The sequence below is a fragment of the Macaca mulatta genome, chromosome 12 (assembly GCF_049350105.2).
Source record: "Macaca mulatta isolate MMU2019108-1 chromosome 12, T2T-MMU8v2.0, whole genome shotgun sequence".
NCBI classification, from domain to species: Eukaryota; Metazoa; Chordata; class Mammalia; order Primates; family Cercopithecidae; genus Macaca; species Macaca mulatta.
In genome coordinates this window covers 69,682,385-69,701,089 of record NC_133417.1, presented here as the reverse complement: position 1 = coordinate 69,701,089, position 18,705 = coordinate 69,682,385, and the positions used below count along the sequence as shown (strand labels likewise).

General features: G+C 34.1%; 1 protein-coding gene across 38 annotated transcripts in view; it reads left to right on the top strand.

Moving 5' to 3' along the window:
- Positions 1-18,705, top strand: part of COBLL1 (cordon-bleu WH2 repeat protein like 1) — a 194,058-nt gene that overhangs the window by 68,026 nt on the left and 107,327 nt on the right. For 2 of the 38 annotated variants that reach the window (XM_077956589.1, XM_077956585.1), the window contains exon 1: positions 1,029-1,144. The exons of the other annotated variants lie outside the window; for them this stretch is intronic. The gene's annotated coding sequence lies outside the window, so the exon portion shown is untranslated. Of the gene's footprint in view, positions 1-1,028; positions 1,145-18,705 lie in introns of those variants that run through there. 38 annotated transcript variants of the gene reach the window in all.

Genomic DNA, 18,705 nt, shown 5'->3' with positions numbered 1-18,705 from the left:
TTTTTTTTTTTGAAAAAATGGTACAGGCACTTGAAAACTACTCTTAGCAAATTTCCAGTTTCCAGTATACAGTACAGTATTATTAGCCACAGTCCTCATGCTGTGCATTAAAGCTTACTTACTCTTCTGAACACCTTCTTAAAAATGTTTTGTTGTGGAGAGAGATGTAGGTACAAAGTACGCAGAGCTGTATAAGAGACAGTCAAAGCTACAAAGCAAATGCCAGTGACAGTTCTTGTGATATTCTGAGCTATAACCTTATCAGTCAGTATTGCACACATGGAGGAAGAAATAATGCTTCTGTCAGTGAAAGTAATGGGACATGTAATTTTGTATCAAAGTTTCTGTCACTCAGAATAGTCTGTGTTTGATTTTGAACATTCTGGAAATATCAGAATTGTTGCAAAGATGCACTTTGATTTAGAAGAAGACTGACTATAAAATCTAGGTGTTTAAAGTCTTCTCCTTTCACATCAGGGCCCTCACAGTAGAATGTTAGTAGAAGTGAAGCCATGAGACTGAAATGCCAGCTTCTACTGGCTGAATTGAGGTTTCCATGATAGAAAATGATGTTTGCGCTGGACCCATTGGGAGAAATTTTAGGGCATCTGCCAGGAAGTTTACCTGGTTCTTTTTACAAAATTAAATGCCTGCTTTTTTATCCGAATTTTATTTTTATATACTCAGCTTTCTTCAAACTATCATCCTACAAGTAATTTTAAGGTTTTAAAAAATATTATACAGATGTGCTTCTTAGCCATAAGATCAAATGATGAATTAAAATATTTTGTATATATTGAGAATCTGCATTTATAACTTTATAAAGGAAACAAAAAATTGGATTCTCCAGTTTTAAAATTGCTTGATAAGGAGCTGCTTTTTATTTTTGTAATTTTTATTGTGTAAAACACGTTCTCTTCAGAAAAAGACCCTATGAAAATGTTAGCATGATTATTCCCAGAATGATTTGATAAGACCAGTGAATTCTTTCTTTTACGTATTTGCCAGAGGTAAGAAGTGCCTGGCGCTTACGCATACATGATAAACAGTTGAGTTAGTAAGAGAGCAGGGCAGTTGGTTCAGCATCCTCTAAAAGTAAAGCGCTAAAGGAACTACTGTTTTATAGAGACTTTCTGGAACAGTTGTAAGTAAATATGTTGTGTAAAACTTTCAAAATAATTTAACCTTTCCTAATCTTTTGCTTTAAAAATATCTAATATTTTCTCTCAAACTACTATTACCCTTACACATTTTAATATGTCTGAGGACTCTTTTTCTCTGTCAGCATTTTTGTAGAAAAAACTGAAGTAGTTATGTTTTTGTGAATTGATGTTTTGGAGAGTAAATTATGTAATTTTTTTTCTTAACGCATTAAATGTATATGCAATGATTAAATGTACATGCATATTAGGGAAAAATGTTTTTAAATGTAATGCTTAATCCATTAAACTCTGTGTGTATACATTATTAACTACTGCTGTTCATTATGTTCTTACTGGAAACACTTCCTTAAGACATGGTGAAGTTCCTTTCAAATTATGGTAAATACTTCAGTAAACAATATGATAAATTACACTAATCTAAGGCTTTAGCTTTTACAAGGAATAATCTCTATCATTTAAAATATGAGAACCCTGTGAAGCTAACTTTAGGTATTTTCTTCGGGTACTGGACAGAAATTCAAACTAGAATGAAGCATTTTGATCTCTAGATTGGCACTCTTTCCCCTGGCATAGGCATCTCTGTGTTAACAACCCTCTTGCTAGTAACAATTGCAGTTAGTCAATCTACCCGCATTAAATTAAAAAAATAAAGAATCCTTTAGTACATGACCCTTAGAACACACCTTGAGTGTAATATTAACTGTGTCAGCATGAACCTTGAATAAGAAGGTTGCTCGTGGACATTCTAAGTTGGCTGGTACACGATTACATATAACTTTGTTAAACTAACTGAATAATGCAACTTGACTCATCTCCTTGCTTACAGTACTGTACTTTCTGTGTGTGCTAAAACATTATTCTTTTATTAAGGACTGCATTAACTTCATCCCTTAAATAGATGTCTGGTATTATGTAATATTAGATGAATGTGAGAATTAGTCTTTTTATGTAAGATAAAATTGTGGTATAGAATATCTGTGGATAGCCAAATGCATCCTTTAATTGAAACTCCAAATGGTTTGTGTTGAAAGTTTGGTGGCCTAAAAGAAAAAATTGAGTTAACATTGTCTTGTGGTATAAAGTATTGCTTCTAACAGAGCTAATTAGTATTTAAAGAAGTCTTAGAAGAAATGATAAGATTAATTAAAAATCTTTACAGAACGAAGGAGAAATAATACATATACTTAGGAGAGATTCCAAATGTTCAAATTATAAATCTACTTGCTATTATAAAATGTATATAAAATGCGAAAAATAGTCAATAGAATCATTGGTTGTATTTTTTTTTAAAAAACAAGGGCTGTGTTTCTAAATACCTTGTAGAAATCTAACTTATATAATTCAAATGTAAATTTCCCTTAGAAATAAATACATGAGATTTACATTTTCCAAATTTTGCCGATAAAGAAACTTGATCATATTTAAGGTTGACATAAACCAGACCAGCACAAACTGCAATCTCGCCATGTTTTATTTTAAAAATAAAAAAGATAGTATCAAGTTACTATCTGTCACTGGTTTATGGCTGCTAACCACACACTGTGAGGATTAACAGCTAAACAAATCCCCTTATTCATGTAGGGCATGAGGTCAGATGATTGAGACTATACATAGGCAAACTTAATGATGTCATTAATAAGGAAGAGGAGAAGGTACCTTTCAGTGTCTTGTTTACTCCCTATGTTCTTTAGAAAGCAAATTACTGAACCATATGGAAAAGGAAAAAACTAAGGTGAGTAACAGAATTGTTTAACACAAACTCATTATACATTCAATATTAAGAGTATAATTATATTCCATTTTCATGTTTGAAATAATTATGCAATGATCTTTAGAACTGGATGACTCTTCTGTAGAATTTTGAAGTTATATAGCTATAACTTGGAATGTTTAGATGCCTTATCACAATTTATTCTTGTCAAAGGAAAGTAGATAGTAATTTACAAAGACACATGCAGTAGTTGGCACATAAACCATATATGTGGTGATGTACAATTAGTAACTAGTGCTTTCTAAACCTGTCTCCATCTATTCAAAATAGTGTGTCTTGTACTGACGCATTTTTTTTTTTTAACTTCAGCCTGTTGTCAATTATGTCATGAAACTCCCAAGTCATGTGGAGAAGCCCATTTATAATTCTAGTTGAGGTCATTTGTTTGTTAAAGATTTTCACGTTTTGCAAAATATACTTAAGTTTGAGTTTATGTTTTGTCTAATAGGAGTACTCTAATCATGCTGTAGTGCCTGAACTGAAACTGTACACAATTTTTTTTTTCTAATAAGAAACTCTAGAAAATAATGATACCCTGTTGTTTAAACAACAAAATATTTGGATGGAATATCAAATTGGTTACGCGTTACATGTGTGTTTTTTGTTTTGTTTAGAATTATTAAAGATGTTTTTCAAAGTGTCATACTGTTGACGTAAAAAACTTAGGTGGTTGGTCAACGTCATCTGTGGTTTCTTAAAGTGCACATACATTATAGGTATCTCATCAAATTCATAAATATAAGCAATGATCTCAGTGATATAAAATTAGTTTTGCTTTTGAGATAAAATTTTTATATTTTCTAACTTTTTATAAGAAAAGTGGTAGAACGCAATTAAGAAAATATTGTAAGAGTAACATAAGTGGTGCTTATGAAATTGAGGACAAAATATAGAACATAATGATCTTTTTGTGAGATCAGTACAATAAAAATATCTTATTTTTATTTTAGGATCAAAAAGTAAATGTATAAATTAGGATTTTAGCTTCTGTATCTTGACATTCATAATAACTGGACCACACCTATAATACCAAAATTCTTGTGCTATAAAAATTGTTTTAATGGCTTTAATATTCAATGGCTATTTTTGAACAAAGTCTTTGCTAAGACATTGCTAAGTACTGACCGCCACCATTACTTGGCGTGTTATATACGCCTTTGTTTCTAGGTCCACCTATTTCCTCAGGGAAAGTTTGTATAAATGAGACTACCGTATATTTCTTTCTCATTTCCTTTTCTTGTTTCTGGGAGGAAGAATTGCAATGGATTTTACAGTGTTTATACATTAAATCAGATACCTTTCTGTGGTACTGAATGTGATGGTAGTTGGGAGGGCCAGGAGTAGTATTTTTGTTTGTTTAAACGAGACAGATGAAAACATTGTTTACTTTTCAGAATATGGGTATTTTTCCTTTGTTTTAAAAGATTTAATATAGTTTTACAGATCATGAAGGCATAATTATAATGAATTAGTCTTTAGTATGCATATAGCTAATGCTTTTCTTTTGATAAGTTAGTGTTTCTTTTAGTAGATGTCATTTCAGAGGAACTATTTATTAGATAGGTTTGCATAATGTATTGTGTGTTTTTTTTTCCTTTTTGTTTCAATCTGTTACTCTAAATAGAATTTTAAGATCTTAGATTGGTGTTTCAGTGGTGCTGGGCACACAGATAGGGCATACAGTAACAGAATGGCAGAGGAGAAAGAAATGGGTCTTTGAAATGAACTTCTCTGGGTTTTAAACCTAGGTCTGTAGTTTACTGACTGAGGATGAGTTAACTCCCTTCTCAGGAATTTATGCCTTGTCCTGTAAATTATACACAAAACAACAACTCACAGTGTTGTGGTAATAATTAGTTTAATTCGTATATAGTCTCCTACACATTGTACCTTAGTAAATTCTATTATTTATGTTTTTACGGGTATTTCAAAAGTGCTCATTTGTTGACCAAAGACACCTAAAGAGAAAGGGAGAACAAGGTAACATTTGAGACTTTTTATGTGAATGTGTAGTTGATTAATATTGTCAAATAATAAACTGTTGGTTCTTTAAATACAGGAATTGTACTTATTTCTTTATCCATAGCCAGCATAGGTGCTTAATAAATGCTTGCTCTAGGGGGGGTGCATGTGGCAAAACTAAAGTTTCTTCACTTCCTGGTTTAGAGTTATTTCCCGTGCATTGCTTCTTTTATTTATTTATTTATTTTTTAAATTTTTTTTTTTTTTGAGACGGAGTCTCACGCTGTGTCACCCAGGCTGGAGTGCAGTGGCGCGATCTCGGCTCACTGCAAGCTCCGCCTCCCAGGTTCACGCCATTCTCCTGCCTCAGCCTCCGAGTAGCTGGGACTACAGGCGCCCGCCACCACGCCCGGCTAGTTTTTTGTATTTTTAGTAGAGACGGGGTTTCACCATGTTAGCCAGGATGGTCTCGATCTCCTGACCTCGTGATCCACCCGCCTCGGCCTCCCAAAGTGCTGGGATTACAGGCTTGAGCCACCGCGCATTGCTTCTTTTAACTCCTTGCAATTACTATTTTTGAAATTGAGAGAGGATCTAACTATGTTGCTCAGGCTGGTCTCGAACTCCTGAGCTTAAGTGATCTGCCTCCCTTGGCCGCCCAAAGTGTTGGGGTTATAGGCATGAGCCACCGTGTCTGTCCCAATTACTCTTAAATGAGCTCGTTTTAATTAATCTGTAGTTTGACCTTTTTCACAAACAGGAATATAAATATATTCTTATTTACTGATGGGGGAGAATATATATAAAATGACTTATTTGGTAGAGTTGTCAAACCACCAGTCTGAAAGTAAAAGGCAAATGTCTCTACGATAGATGGGAAGAAGAAAATGATTTTCATGGAATATAGATGTTTAGCAACCCTACAGCTTGATTATTTTTATATATTGCTGGAAGACAGCCTGGTTGTTGAATGGCTGAGGATAATTTATTCTTTGTGCAGGTTCTTGTTTTCTATGAATCAGGGTCAAATGCTGAAAGGAACTGTTATTTCACACTAAATACATTAAAAATTCTAACCCAGCATGCTTTTAAGAAATGAGATTATTTTTTTTTTCAAAATTAGGAAAACATTTGAACACATAATACAGTACGTGTGTATCTGAAAGAGAAATCATTCAACCATGTTTTATTGAGCATCTTCTTTGTTCCAGTAAATATTCTAGATGCTTCAAGACACAGCTTTAAACCAGAGAGTTAAGGTGCCTGGACTCAGTCAGCTTCCATTCACTAATATGAACTTGCTAATCTGAATTAATAACTGAGAATTGTGAACATTTACAATAAGCCATTTGCATATTGTTGCTTATATGGAAACATTTAGTGTGTAAACAGATTTCTTTGCTTAGTGTGCCATTGTGTGCTTGCAATAAAAATATGCCTAAAAATAGTTAAGGAAATAGGAAGGCCAGTGCTTTCTCAGAGATTTTTAGAAATGTCATTTGTCAATACATATTACTTGTCTTTAAATTTAATTGTGATTTTTCAATTCTGATGACACTAGTAAGATTTGCAGATTTTTAAAATTTCTTTTTATCAAATTATTTACTAAGGGATAGATGATAGGAGGCATTTAACTAGTAGACATAAGATGGTTCTGGATCATTTCTTCCCCAGATAAGAGGGATTATTTCTGTAGATGAGTAAAAATGGTTTCTGGAAAGCTGTGCTTTCTGTATTTATATCTTAACTCAAAGGTGTCCAATCTTTTGGCTTTCGTGGGCCACACTGGAAGAAGAAGAATTGTCTTGGGCCACACATAAAATATACGAACGCTAACAATAGCTGATAAGCTAAAAAACAAAACAAAACAAAACAAAACAAAAAAACCTCATGTTTTAAGAAAGTTTACGAATTTGTGTTGGGCCACATTCAAAGTCATCCTGGGCTGCATGTGGCCCTCAGGCCACAGGTTGAACAAGCTTGGCTTAGATTATTATTTTATTGAGAGAATCATTTGTATTGTTTCTGGTGCATGTGATCTATCCACAGTCTTCTCATTTTCTACTGCCTTTCTTCCAAATTGTGTAATAAATTAAGGAGTAACAGGTGGTTGCTTTTGCTTGGCCTGCACGTGTTTGGATAAACTAAAAAAAAAAAAAAAAAAATCAAGTTTCAGGTCATGATTTCTTAAAGGTTTGTCAGTGTATGTATCAAGGTTCCCCATCATTCCTGTATCTAGTAATCTGTAGAAGTTCTTAAACTTCAGTCACAAACTTGTTCAAATAAGATCTCCAATCCCTCAGTCATACATGCTGAATGTCTGTTCTTTGCACTGTTTGGGGCTAGGACCAGTAGGGTAATTTCTAGTTCACCTGCTCATCCAGTTATATTTCTTCAAAATTTTGTTTTACTTAACCTGTTGAGGCCTGTTTTTACAATTGCTTATTTTAATAATGTAATTTTGAAAATATTATATACATACAATGCAAAAACAGGAAGAGCTGTTTCCATAAAAGCAAAATTAAATACTTCAGAAAGAATCTTTGGTGAGCTACCTACCCTAACCAAAAAATTATGCTATTGAATTATAATCGAATGAGACTACTAAAATAATGAAATAAAAATATGAAATAAATGAATTTACATATAAATTATTTTGCAGATGTATTGAAATATTTGATCTACGTAGAAAAGGAAAACATCAAAGGCAAGCCTTTGTATGCTGTGTATGCAAGAAGGACAGGATGAAAATCCCATCAGTGGGTGCTTTTGCAAAAAAAAGCTTTCACTTACATCAAAGAGCAGTGAATGAATTTGCATCTGTGCATTTTAAGTTAGAATGTTTGAGGTTATGTGAACTTTTGATTTCCCACTTTACCTGACCTTTTTGTAACCTACTGACTAGAAATATTACAGAATTTTGTTATACTTGCCTCCCTTTTCGATCATTTTTCTAAATCATTAATCCCAAACTATTTTCCATAAGATAATGCTAGTATATCTTCTATCTATATGTTTTAAAACTCTAGTGATTTTTCCAAAAAATGAACTTATTTAATTATGTGAGAAAAAAATTAAAAATCATTCGTGCAGTTTTATGTTTGAATTTGAAAGTACACTTTTGAACGGCCTATTGTTGCATAAGCAACACTTGGAGCAGAATTCCATCCCTCTCTGGTTTTCGGTAGTGAAACCAGTACATGAGTTAAACACAGTTATGCTGTCTTCATTGTACCAACTACATCTTTCTTTATTGAATATGTTAGTTTATTCATTATCCTTATGATATACTCAACATTTATACTAACCCATTGATCTGTAGTTGAAGGAAGAATGGCTTAATGAAAAAGCAGAGGCTTATGGTTCTTCAACTGTTTTAATCATAATCAAAATATTTCTTGGATAATTAATTTTGTGTCCGAGGCTGTGTTTTGTGTAATATAGGTGTGGCTTATAGTTCTTGAATATCTGTTGATCTTTCATGAGTAACTTATAATTTTAAATGCCAGTGGCTTTAAACTATTTCTACGTGCATGGAGGAAAGCAGGAGGAATCAGAGAGTACTAGGAACATGTTATGTATCTGTGCTGTGAAGTCTTAACAACAATGACATACTGTATTAGTTCGTTCTCTCACTGCTATAAAGAAATACCTGAGACTGGGTAATTTATAAAGAAAAGAGGTTTAATTGGCTCATGACTCTGTAGGCTATAGAGGAAGCATGATGCTGGGATTTGCTCAGATTCTAGGGAAGTCTGAGGAAACTTAGAATCATGGCAGAAGGCAAAGGGGAACCAGCACTTCACATTGCTGGAGCAGGAGGAAGAGCAAAAGGGAGGAGGTGCCACAAACTTTTAAATGACCAGATCTCACAAGAACTCACTATTGCAAGAATGGCACTGAGGGGAAATCCACTCCCATGATTCAATCACCTCTCACCTGGCTCCATCTCCAACAACGGGGATTACAATTCAACATGAGATTGGAGCAGGGACAGGGAACCAACCCATATCACATGCAAAAAAAGGTATATGCAAAGACTTGTATGTGAGTGTTCATAGCAGCGTTATTCATAATAGCCAAATAGTGGAAGCAACTCAATCATATATTAATTGGTGAATGGGTAAATAAAATGTAGTCTATTCATACAATGGCATTCTATTAGGGAATAAAAAGTAACAAAGTATGGATATTTGCTACAACAGCGGAAGAAGCCATTCAGGAGAACACATATTGCATGATTCCTTGTATATGAAATCTCCAAAAAGCAAATATATAGAGACAGAAAACACTCTACTGGGTGCTTGAGGCTGGGGTCCATTAGGGTTAGAGCAGATATATTAGAAAAAATTATGATCTTGGCTTATTTAAAGGACAAATAAGAAATAGTAGAATGAAAAGAACTTCAGAGATCTTCCAGACAGCCCTTCATTTTACAGATGAAAAGGCAAAAGTGACCTTCATTTAAGTCACTGTTCCTAAATGTATTTTTGATTAGCTTTAGTAATTGCTTTTGTTTCTATGTTTCAATTATTGTTTTGTTCATGTATATCGTAGAGCATAGGATTTTTTATTGTTTTACATTAGTAATTTTCAAACACAAAAGGAATATTCATTACTCACTTTTCACCCAGCTTTAAAAGTCACAAACGCTTTGCCAATTTTGCTTTAGCTATCTCCATTTTTTCCCCTTTATTCATCTCAAGAAAATCCACACATAGCCATCTTACTCATAAATATTTTATAATATATCTGTAACTGATAAGGAAATTTAAAAAATACTTTTTGTGGCATTAGTGTATCTAACATTTGGTGATTATGTCACTTAAATCTCTTATTCTATATGGGTTCTTTCCCACTCCCTTCTCTTTGTTCCTACATTTTGATTTGTTAGTTAAATTGGATTATTGATCTTGTAGACTATCACAAATTCAGGATCTTGCTAATTACATTCTTGTGATTGTGTTTATATTGTTTTTCAATCTACATAATTTTTTGGTTAGAGTCATATTAAATATTTTAGGTAAGAGTACTTCATATGTGGTATTGTGTGTGTTCCGTTGCAACATGTCATGAAGCACATAATGTCTGTCCAGTATTTAGTGATGCTAAATTTGAAAAGTGGATTCAGGTGGTGTCCATCTCATCCATTTATTATATTCCCAGTTAAATTCTCACCTCATGGCTTAGAGTTCATTGATGAATGGTTGCTTAATACTGTTTTTGAGCAAACATTGAAACCAATAATTTTCTAATTATTTTATTCCTTCTGTATTTTACTAGCTAGAATTCTTTAAAGGAAACCCTTGTTCGTCAAATGTTTTATTTCTGTATGAACTGTATTTCAGGCAGTATAAATGCTTGATTGATTCTTTCCCTACATTTTCAGGGTGCTAAGAGATGTCCTACCCTAGCGTCCTTCGTAGTGACTATTTAGTTTATTATTAATAACTTATGGATTTTTAAAATAAATGTTATGTTTCTATACAATGTAGTCATTCTTTTAGTGTTCAAATTATCCCATCTTAGGCCAGAAAGAGGCCCTTCCAGTTGCCTGCTGAGTCATTTTGCCATGACCTCCATAGTCTGTGATAACCTCTCTGATCCTAGAACATTCTGTTTGCCAGAAAGGTCTCATATGCTTTTTTGGCCCACACCTGGACTCAGCCATTTTTTCAAGGAACCCTGGTTCCTTTGGTGGAAAATATATTTTCAGACCATAGGTACATGCTCTTTGCTACTGGGTGATGACTGTCAAGTGGACAGCTGGATAATATGCACTTTCGAAAGAAGAAAATCATGTTCATACTAATATATTCAATCAAATTTAAAGTTACAGCATTTTTATTTAACTCTAATTTTATGTTTATCTCTTCTCATTCAGAAAATATTGACTCCTAATAGTATACATTTAGGTATTTATTTTATAATTATATGAACAACATAGTTTCAAAATACTATGTTAAATAACTACTAATAGACAACTGGTTACAGTTTTAAAATTTTTAGTGTTTTTGTCTTTAGAATATATCATATTAGGAGCATATAAAAAAGAAAAGCTAGCTGGGTGTGGTGGCTCACACCTGGTAATCCCAACACTTTGGAAGGCCAAGCCAGGAGGATTGCTTGAGGCCAACAGTTCAAGACCACCCTGATAAACATAGTGAGACCCCATCTCTACTACAAAAAACAAAAAAAATAGCCAGATGTGGTGGCACTTGCCTGTAGTATCAGCTACTCTGGAGGCTGAGGCAGGAGGATCTCTTGAGCCAATAGCTTGAGGCTCCAACAAGCTCCTGCACTCCAGCCTGGATGACAGAGTGAGACCCTGTCTCAAACAAAAAGAAAAAGAAAAGCTGTTATCTAAAAACATTTAATGTTTAAAGGCAAAATTTTAAGATACATTTGTAGAAATCTAACTTTCATTCCTATTCCTTTTCTCCCACATAGATAATCATTTTTATTTTTATCTTGACATTGTTTCTATTATATTCCATATAGAACCCCATCTACTTCTTATCAAAAGATACTATACTAAAAGCACTTATTTTCTTCATTTCATTTGCCAATATATGCCAGTCATGAATGTATACGATCTTTTTCATTCCTTTTCATGATTGCATAATACTTTATCAAGTGAATGTACCATAATTTGATGTAGTCTAATATTCATGGATATTTGGTTTGTTTCTTGTCTTTTGTTTTCAAAAATGCTGCAAGAACTAACCTTTTGCATAAGCCATAAGCGAGTGTGTCTTTGGGATAACTTCCTGGTAGTAGGATTATTGGGCCAAAGGGTAACTACGTATTTGATTGTATTAGTTATTGCTAAATATTTCTCTATAGGGAAAAATTCCTCCATTTTGGTCTCCCACCAGAAAAGTATGAGAGTGCTTGTTTTCCCAGCCATACCTATAGTGCGTAGTCAAATTTTTTACATTTTTTTCTCAAACAAAAAGAAAAAAGACATTTTTTTCATACCTGATACGTACGAAGTATATTTTTGCATAAAACTAAGGATTTTAAAATTGTATAGTTATTGGAAACGCGACCCTTTATGCCAGGAATCAGTGAGCTTTTCCTGTAAGTGGCCAGACAGTAAACATTTTAGACTTTTAGGCTCTAAGGTCTCTGTTACAACGACTCAACTCTGTTATTGTGTGAAAGCACTCATAGATTATATGTAAACAAATGAGCATGTTCGTGTTCCAGCAAAACTTTTTTTTTTAAAAAAAAGGATGATAGGCGGCCAGGCACAGTGGCTCATGCCTGTAATCCCAGCACTTTGGGAAGCCGAGGCGGGCGGATCACGAGGTCAGGAGATCTAGACCAACCTGACTAACACGGCGAAACCCTGTCTCTACTAAAAATACAAAAAATTAGCCGGGCGTGGTGGCGGGTGCCTGTAGTCCCAGCTACTCGGGAGGCTGAGGCAGGAGAATGGCGTGAACCCAGGAAGCGGAGCTTGCAGTGAGCCAAGATCGCACCACTGCACTCCAGCCTGGGTGACAGAGCGAGACTCCGTCTCAAACAGAAAAGGATGATAGGCTTAACTTGGCCTGTAGGTCATAGTTTGTTCACCCTTGCCTTATACTGTTTTTAATAATGCAAACTTTTTAAGATGATCAGATACTTTTACCAGGCTAGCTAGTTTGTTCTCGTATAATACACTATACATTTAATATATTGATTAAATGAGACAGCTGAGACTCAGCTCAGTATATGTTGATTGATACTAGAACTGAAGTATACTGTCTTGTAATGCAGCACTCTTTCCAATTCCCCACTACCTCTCCTGGTTGGTGCAGGACACTGTATATTGGATTGTTTCATCTATGGTACAGTAGATGCTACTACTGGCCAAACTTACAGTGAAAGTACTTTGAGTTGTTGTAGACTTGTCCTCCTTCAAACACACATGCTCAGATGACTTTTATTTTGCCCAGTGACACTCACTTTTTTTCTGGCTCAGTGGTTGGCACTGTCACCTGTGGCAAAAGAGCATGGTCAGGTTAAACAGCCCTATAAGGAAGGATTAAGCCTATAATTATGGATTCACTTGAGGCCAGTATTAATCAGCTGAACTATTTGAGCATAATCACATAATGACTATAATTTTTCATCCAAAAGAACTTATTTTTCCACAGAGCGAAGAGCAAGTGAGCTAGCATTTCAGAGGTTACAGCAACTGTTTAATTTAGAGATTAGCAACCTTTCAGAAATGATGTTGTAAGACTTGATTTATTCTCTAGTTGCGTTGCTACTTCTCTTATAATGAGATGGCTGGGAGATAGTGGGAAAACTGTGATTCAATCTTTGCTGAGAAAAGGTAAAAGGGGCCTGGTAGGTACTTGGCACAGAGCTGCCTAATATAAATGTGAAAATTGTACACCTGGATGTTCCTGTGGATATCCTGTGAGGAGAGAATTTGAGTGAAGATTTGGAAACTTATTGGGTTTTAACTTACTATGTTGTATATGGAGTAATATTTAGGTTGATCTTTTCATGAGTTATATCGAACAAAGGAAACTTTTAAATCAAATAACTTGATGCTTATTTTTGTCTATGATTTGTCAACAATAATTATTTCATATAAAAGCATAGATAAAGGCCTCTAATAGACATTTAAATATGTGACACCAGTGTCTTATTGAGGATGTATTTTCCCTGCACACCGTTGTTTTCATAGCATGGGTTTTTTCCTTAGGTCAGTGTTTTCACTTCTGTATTGATATATCAAGTGTGTTATGACTAACAGTATTAGTTGTTTGTTTTTGGGGGGGATGGAGTTTCGTTCTTGTTACCCAGGCTCTAGTGCAATGACGCGAGCTTGGCTCACCGCAACCTCTGTCTCCTAGGTTCAAGTGATTCTCCTGCCTCAGCCTAGCGAGTAACTAGTATTACAGGTATGTGCGCCACCTCGCCCAGCTAATTTTGTATTTTTAGTAGAGACAGGGTTTCTCCATGTGGGTCAGGCTGGTTTCAAACTCCCGACCTCAGGTGATCTGCCCGCCTTGGCCTCCCAAAGTGCTGGGATTACAGCCATGAGCCACCGTGTCTGGCCAGTATTTGCATTATTAAATACATCCATATCGTCATTGCATTTCTTTTGCTGTATCTGTGGCAGCCTCTTGACTCAGTTATATAGTCTGTGAAGGAGGTCTTGTGTGCGTAGGACTTCTTTAGTAATTAGCCGTTAAATACAACAAGAGTTATTGATGGGGATCATCATTTTTTCTAATATCTTTGCCTTTATTTTAGTTCAGTGGTTTCAACCTGTAATGTGCTAGATTATCAACATATATTACCTGGACCCCGTATGCAGGTTTACTTTAAATAGGCACAAAGTAGGGCCACCCAAGCTAACCTTTTTATAAACAAGTTCCATAGGTGATTCTAATATCTACCAAATTTTGAGAATCACTACCTTAGATATAGTTTTATTGTAACTTTTATTTTTTTTACTAGTTTGCTTTGAAAGAAATTACAGAAATAGTGCAGAAAGTTTCTCTGTGCCCTTCTCCTAGCTTTCCCCCAATTAATAATATCATATATAATGGTAGTATGTTGTCAAAACCAAGAAAGTGACATCCATACTAATGCTATTAACACAGGTACAGACCTTATTCTGATTTCATCAGCTTTTTACATGCATTCTGTAATCATTATGTTTGTTGATTCAGGTTTGTAGTTCTATGAAATTTTGCCACATGTGTAGATTTATGTAACTGCACCATTCATTATCAGAGTACAGAACTCTTCACCACCACAAAGAAACTCTCTTATGTTAACTTTAATAGTCTCATCATGCCTCCAAATTTGGCTGCCATTGATCTATTTTCTGTGACCTGAAGTTTGTCACTTTGAGACTCTTACATAAGCAGAACCATACAGTATGTAACTCCTTGAGACTTTCTTTTCTCAGTCAGCATAATGCCTTTGAGATCCATCTGAGTTGAATGTATCAAAACTTGGCTGCTTTTTATTGCTGAGGAGTTTTCTGTTGTATGGATGCATCATAGTTTTTTATTTTTTCTCCCATGGGAGCACATTTGGGTTGTTTCCAGTTTGGGTCTATGAAGAAAGCAGCCATAAACATTCATGTAGAGGTTTTTGGGAATATAAATTTTCACTACTCTTGTGCAAATACCTAGGAGTAGATTACTGGGTCATACATTATGTGTATGTTTAATTCTATATGGCAGTGCCAAATTGTTTCCCAGGGTGGCATTCACCATTTTGCATTCACATTATACAAGCCACATATGAGACAGCCAGTTTCTCCACATTTTTGTCTGTACTTGGTATTTACCAGTATTTTAAAATTTAGGTGTGTAGTGGTAGCTCATCATAGCTTTAATTTGCGTTTTCCTAATAGATAATGTTGTTGAACATTTTTTTGTGTGTCTATTTGCCATTCGTGTACCCTCTTTGGTAATGAGTTTAAAACTTTTTTCCATCTCATGACTGGATTGTTTCTTACTATTGAGTTTAGAGGGTTCTTTGTATATGCTAGATATGTCTTTTTGCTGAATATGTGACTTGCAAATATTTTCTCCCAGTCTATGGCTTGCGTTTTCATCCCCTTAATAGGGTCTTTCACAGAGCAAAAGTTTTTAATTTTTGATGAAGTCAAATTTTTTGATATACATATATGTATACTAAATCTATGGATTGTGCCTTTGATGTCATATCTAATCCTATGGCCTAACTTTTGTTCCCAAAGATTTTTCTTTCTTATGTTTTTGTCTATAAATTTTTTAAGTTTATGTTTTAAGTTTAGATCCAATTTAAGATAATTTTTAAATAATGTGCTACATTTGATTTTAATATTTCTAAACTCTGTTTGAGATACTATGTCCAAATAGTTTTTTTAGCTAGTATTTGTCAAAACCCATAGCTAGGAAAATTATTTTGGCAAATTTATTTCAGGGAATTTTCTTTATCAGTATATGGTGATTGATAGGTTTACCCCAACATAAATTTAAAATTTTGACAGAGTCGATGATGTTTAATATTTACCCAAGTTCATATTTGAGAGTAGGTTATTCGGATTGTGACTTGAAAGCAACTTTTGGTTTTATTGTTTGGTTGGCTAATCTACCAGTAGGCTTGCTTGGCTGATGTATGCATTCCCACTCTTTAATATGTATATGTGCATATATTTTAATAATTATAACTCTTACATTTAATGTTTTAAATGCTAGGTTAGAAATTTTGGAAGTTTTTTTAAAAAATCAACTAAAATTTTTTAACTTCCTTTGGTGGAGAACTTTTTTTTCTACATTTATTGTTTCAGAGAACAAGTATAGTAAAATTTTTAAAAATCCAAGATAATTTTGTTTTTAATGAGTAACTTTTTCTTCAAATTTTTATGAATAATAATTTAACCTTTTTAAAGTAGAAATACATATTTGTAATAAGGCCTTTTATATTTAATTTCTATGTGCCAAAGAAAAAAGAGTTCAGAATTTCACATAGTTCTCTCTTCTCATGTTTTTGTTAATCATTAAAAAAAATTTAACTGTAGTGTCAATCACATTTTTATGACCTTTTTTGGACTAATTTTTCTAAACCACAGTGATTCTCCCATATATGTTGCCTGCAAGGCAACAAACAAAAGTGCGAAGGAAGCTTTCAGTAGATGATGTTGAGTCCAGTTGCTGCTGACACTTGTACCGGCGGAAAGCTGTGCAGGAACACAAGTGAGCATTGGGACATGGTTTTGTGGTTTGGGTTTGTTATTGAGTGAAGTTATTTGGTCATTTCTATAAATGTTTATGAATTATTTTAGGGTTCTATTCAAAAAAGGATAGTATTTGTTAGGGGATTATATACATAAAACATTTGGCATAATTTCTGCAACTAGATAAGCATTCAGTTAATGTAGAGTTTTTTTTCCTAGAGTGCATTTAGGGCATCTTTGCTGTTGTTTAGTTGGACTTATTTCATTTTTAAGTTATTGGTGTCTGAGGACCTCATATGGTATTTCTTTAATCTGCTCACCATTTCTTTATATAGCACTGAGTACACAGGGGGTGCCCAGTAAGTGTTGTTGACTGTCTTGTGACTCATTGTAGATATTTCTTTTAAGTCTGTTTTCTCAAATTGCTCATTTGTTTATATTAATTTTATATCTCCTCCTTTGATATAACTATTTCTGCTGAAGGTTTTTCTCATCTTTTTTCTCATCTTGTTCCCTTTTCTTGTTAAGAAAGTTTGACTGTCTTAACTGTGCAAAAGTAAACATCCCCTGTAAGATATTTAGGAAAACCCAGAGATAAACTGAAATTACAGGAACATTTATGGGACATATATAAGACATTTAATATTTAATTATTATTATTATTTTTTGAGACAGAGTCTCACTGTCACCCAGGCTGGAATGCAGTAGCATGATCGTGGCTCACTCCAGCCTTGACCTCCCAGGATCAGGTGATCCTATCACCTCAGGCTCCCAAGTAGCTGAAACTATAGACATGAACCACCATGTCTGGTCTAATATTTAATTTTTCCTTTGTAGTTATATTTTCCTATCCTATATCTTAGTCTGTGTTGATGGCTCCTTGAGAGAGAAACCCAGACAGACAGAGGTGTGTGTGTATATATGTAAAATTCTATTCACTTCTATTTGTGCATTTTCTTATGTAAATTGTATCTCAGTAAAAAATATAAAGTAAAAGATAATTTTTATTTCTTTCATGAGGAATTTTCCTCTTTGATAAAAGAAAGCAAAAATATAACAGGGATTTGAATTTGAAACACTTATTGCTAAACTTATGGACTGCTTTTAAGATATGTTATATATTCACTGATCCTGAGACCTTGAGTTTACATAAATGTGATTGACCTAGGTAGCAGCTTTTAGGTGTATATTAGAGTTTATAAAGTTCCAGTGAAGGTATATCATTAAGTCTAACTGAATACTTACGGTGTGCTAGGCATTATATGAGACCGGTCGTTCTCAAAATTGACTGTACTTTAGAATCTCTTGGGGAGATTTTTAAAAATCCTCACAAACCAATTAAATCAGAAACTCTGAAAGTGACAACGAGGCCTCAGTATTTTCTTAAATGTAGGTGGGTCCATTGTGCAGCCAAGTTTGAGAACCACTGTGCTAGAAAATGAAGGTACCTTACCCATTTAACCCTCTCAGCAACCTTGAGAGGCTGGAAGTGTTATTCCAGTTTTGCAATTCAAGTTCCGGTGAGATCAAATGACCTAATAACTAATTTGTGCAGACCCAGACACAAATCAAGATCTCTGGCTCTGAATCTTGATTTTTATCCAATAACTCTTGGTGATTAGTATGTAGATTTTTTTTCCTTTTTAAATGCAAGTGTTATCTTTTTTTATTACCCCGTGCCTTTCTGGAATGCATTAATGTTGTCACTGGGAGATTATACTGTATGTATTTAGTGAGCAAGATATTTTTGTTTTCTCCCTCTCATATCGCCCACATGTCCCCACCAGAAACAGTGAAGGCCAAATTATACAACGATTATCTAAAGCACTTATTTTAAATTTATAGACATTAGAATAAGTTTATTGACTTAGAGATGCTGCTTAGGAGTAAACTAGTTCTCTATCAACTTTTATAAAAATATATTTTTGCCATTTTTTTAACTCAGATATTATAAGCAAAATGAAAAATAGAAACCAGGGTTTTGGAATTGAAAATATTATTAGGATATTACTAAATGTTGAAGAAATTTCCCTAGAAATTACCTGGTGATGACAAGTAGACGGGGAATGGAGAGAGAGAATTATGTTACTTAGCATCTCAGTAACTGGCTATCATAGTGAATA